The sequence below is a fragment of the Heteronotia binoei genome, chromosome 2 (assembly GCF_032191835.1).
Source record: "Heteronotia binoei isolate CCM8104 ecotype False Entrance Well chromosome 2, APGP_CSIRO_Hbin_v1, whole genome shotgun sequence".
Taxonomy (NCBI): domain Eukaryota; kingdom Metazoa; phylum Chordata; class Lepidosauria; order Squamata; family Gekkonidae; genus Heteronotia; species Heteronotia binoei.
The window spans coordinates 36,266,815-36,271,107 of record NC_083224.1 but is presented as its reverse complement, the minus strand read 5'-3'; positions in this window follow the sequence as shown (position 1 = coordinate 36,271,107).

Genomic DNA, 4,293 nt, shown 5'->3' with positions numbered 1-4,293 from the left:
AGCTGCGGGGGTGGAATTCTAGCAGGAGCTGCTTTGCATATTAGGCCTCACACCCTGATGTAGCCAATCCCCCAAGAGCTTACAAAAAAGAGCCTTGTAAATTCTTGGAGGATTGGCTACATCAGGGGGTGTGGCCTAATATGCAAAGGAGCTCCTGCTAGAATTTCCCCGCTGGGTAGCTATGTTAGTCTGCCTGGAGCAGTAGAAAAGAGCATGAGTCCAGCAGCACCTTAAAGACTAACAAAAATTGTGGCAGGGCTTTTGTTGAGACACCGCTCACTGAAGAAGGGAGCAGGGAGCAGCAACTCACGAAAGCTCATCCCTTGCCACAAATTCCGGTAGTCTTTAACGTGCTACTAGACTCTTGCTCTTTTCTGCTGCTTCAGACAGATATCTGAAGAAGTGAGCAGTGACACATGGAAGTTCATCCTCTGCCATAAATTTTGTTAGTATTTAAGGTGCTACTTTGCTCTTTTCTACTCTTCACCTAGCAGTAATGGTTTCCTTCAGTGCAAGGAGCTTTCTCCTAATACAAGACACTCTTGCAATAGGGGAAGTTTCCTTGCATCAGAGGAAAGCAGCTTCACTAGTGTAATGGATCTCTGGGATCCTGCCCATAATTAGTAAAAGATACTTCATATAATAAACAAGATGGTACTTCACATAGATTTCATGATGTCTGGAAGTCCTTTGCATAGCTCTATTGAAACAGAGGTGCCACATGGATTTAGAAGGCCATTTTTAAAAAATGGGGAATAACTTCTCAACTGAGGCATGGCTATGCTGAACTATGTTGTAAATACATCCACACACTTTGAAATTAATCTATTACAACACAGCAAATTGACACTGAATACCCAAGTGCAGGGCACTTGCCCAGAGCATCTTTCTAGAGCCCATAGTATTTATTTCCACAACAGACCTTATTCCTAGTAAAACAATAACATTCCATATAATCAAAAGCCCCAAATGTCATGGTAAATTTTGGAGAAGGACTCAAAGGTACACCATGCTACCTGTTCCTCAATAGTATCCCTATAAAGCATTATGTCTTGCAAAGTCTTCCTGAAGTCCCAAGGTCCTTAGTGCCTCTCAAAAGCCATCCCAGAGGATACCAATCACCACAAGAAAGCCCCTGATCAAGATGAGACAATTTTCACCAGCCCTGTGTAATGGTACCACTACCAGGAGGAATGAATTTGTAACCTAGGTGTGAAAAGTAGCCATATCTTTGTCCCCCAGAGTCACAGCCAAACAGAGCAGTAATCTGAATCAGTCAATAGAAGCAGAATACTGGAAAAGATGGGTGGGGTGGAGATTGTCAGACAGAAGTTAGCTTCAGAATGCTAGTTTAACATGTACAAGAATGAAAGGTCTGAGGAGATAGTAGATCTTTGGGTCAAGTTCTCCTCTTAGGCTAATGGAAGTGTTACAAGATACCAGCAGGTCTCATGTGTCATGCAGTTGTGGTAGAATGCTGTGTTGTTATAGACCTATCTCGGAATAGGGTTTTCTGAGGCATACACACAGTTCGGTTAAAAATATTAATATTTACATCAAGTTGTGTGCGGTTAAACTTTGTTTTTGCTCACTTTTAAAAGCAAACCATCTCATTAATGTCAGGTTACCTCTGTCAATGATCCAGGCCCAAGTTCTGTCCCCTCAGACTGTGTTCTTTTTGATTTCCCACTGGGAATGCTGGTGCAGTGACATAGGTGGCAAAGGAGGTTGTGCCAGACACAGAAATCCTGTGGGATGGTACCTAGTTCCCAGGAAAGTTGGGTATCCAGAGGTTGGGTGAGAGAAATTATGAGAAATAAATCAGACAAGATAGTCAGTTTGGTGTAGTGGTTAAGTGTATGGACTCTTATCTGGGAGAACCGGGTTTGATTCCCCACTCCTCCACTTGCAGCTGCTGGAATGGCCTTGGGTCAGCCATAGCTCTTGCAGGAGTTGTCCTTCAAAGGGCAGCTGCTGTAAGAGCTCTCTCAGCCCCATCTACCTCACAGGGTGTCTGTTGTGGGGGGGGGGGGAGAGGTAAAGGAGATTGTGACCGCTCTGAGACTCTGAGATTCAGAGTATAGGGTGGGATATAAATCCAATATCATCATCATCATCACTCAAAAAAACATAGGCAGTTGTGAATATTTGAACTTAGAAGTCCTGAATCGATACAACATGATACAATTCAGTATCTCTAGATTAAGAACCTTGAACCAATAATACAGGACCAACAATTCAGTATCTCTAGGTTAATAACTTTGAACCACATTAAAAAAGGACCAAAAGTATTTCAGCATCCGAGGCCTTCCTCAGTGCACCCTATGATGTATAAACATGTGTTAGTGCCAAGGTTGGTTGATTATGAGGCCTGGAAATGAATAATGTATATAATTATTCCATAATTTATATATGAAAAATAGTTTAACCAGGGGTCATTTTGTAGAAAAAGAGGTACCAGAGCTCATTAGCGCAACTCATTTCCACAAGTCATTTGCATATGCTACATGACATCACTGGAAGGTGCACTAAATTTGATCAGCTTAGCATCTACCTTAAAGTGATTCTTGAATTATAATTGTCATAGGAAAATCTTACCCCCATCATACTTTTTAAATTACTTTCTCCTATGTGGCCACAATGGCATGATGAGGATTTCCATCTGTCTGCTTTATATGTTTTGGTTATTTCCCCATTTTTTGTGGGGTAGGGTTTGAACAATAGAGCCCAGAAGCGAGTACTGGGGGGGGGGAGGGTAAGAAAGAAAGAGCACAGTAAAATTTAGAGATTCTGGAGCTCTGCTCCTGTGAGCTCTTGCTCAAAATGAGGCCTGAGTTTAACTACATAAAACATTTTTGATTTTTTACTCACATTCCAAATACTCTGTGGGGCAAAAGAATTTGATTGGTAAAAAGTTTTCTTAAACGTTTAAGCATACACATCCAGGGAATGCAGATTCAAAAACTCCTTCTGTAAAAAAATGTATATGACAAAGCCATTGAAATGAGAAAAATTAAGTTCAATTAGTTAAGGACACAAGAAATGGCAATGAAATAAGATAAACCTTATAACATATATACCTGACCATGGTTATCAAAACCCTTGGAGCATACATATATGCACCAACCTTTCAAGGCTCTTAATCTACAGATACTGAATTGCATCACATTACATAGATTCAGGATTTCTAAGTTCAAATGTTCCCTACTTCAAGGGTGGAATGTCCTTGTGTTTTAAAAGTAGAGTTTTAGTTCATTTTGTATTAAATACATAGCTTTTGTCTAATTTATCTCAACCAGCCTTTAGGTACCCAACTTTGTTGTTTCTTTGGGTTGGGTCCCCCCCCCCTTCTATTTTAGATAGCTCCCAGGAAATCCATCACACCATGTTTTGAAGTTTTCAGTCATGTACACCAGTTCACCATGGTTCACTCCTACACCATTACTGTAATGTATGACAGGCCTGTATCACAATCTTGCCCTCAAATGACTGCCTGAAGTCAGCGATTCAGTTTGCTTAATTGTAGAACTTGTCCTGGTTTTTTGTTACTTATTTTCAGTGAACATTCTATATTGTCACTACAAATGCATTTCTCACATGTACCTTATGCATATTAAACACGTGTATTGGGACTATTATGAAATGTGCGATGCATCCTTTTAAAAGAAGACTTTTACTAGGTGAATAAGTGAGACAATTTTTTTTTCAAGGATGGAATATGTAGACAGTCTTTTGAGTCTTCCAAGCTCTTTTAAATCTTTATAAATCAAGGGTAAGGGGAGCTTCAAAGGTAGAATCCCACCCAGTCTTTTAATCCAGCAGCAGCCCTCTCTGCTCTCTTTTTTTTTCTAGGAGAGTTTCTCAAAAGAAAGTCCTGTCCCACCAAGCCATTGGGCAGCAGGACAAATATTAATTCGTTCTGAAGAGAGAGAATCCAGATAAGACTGTTTTAAGTCCTACAAATCCAACAAAATTTGCTGTGCCTGATGCAGGAGTGTTTTTAACTGAAATTCCAGATGTTTAGTTTGGCCATCAGGGCTATAGAAGTGGGAAATGGGTGTGTTTAACTCTTTCCTCACAGTCTCCCCAGATGAAAGTGTCCTCCTGGTAGGGGGAAGAAAAAAAAAAGACAGGCTATCTATACTGAGCTCCTCTTTTTCCCTGCTGGAGCTCAAAGCAGCTATGGTTGTGATTTTTGAATCAGGGATGGAGTTAACATGGGGAGAACAGTTAATCCCCTTCATCAGCACCAATCCATATCATACTTCCCTCCTCACACAGCTGTATATTTAG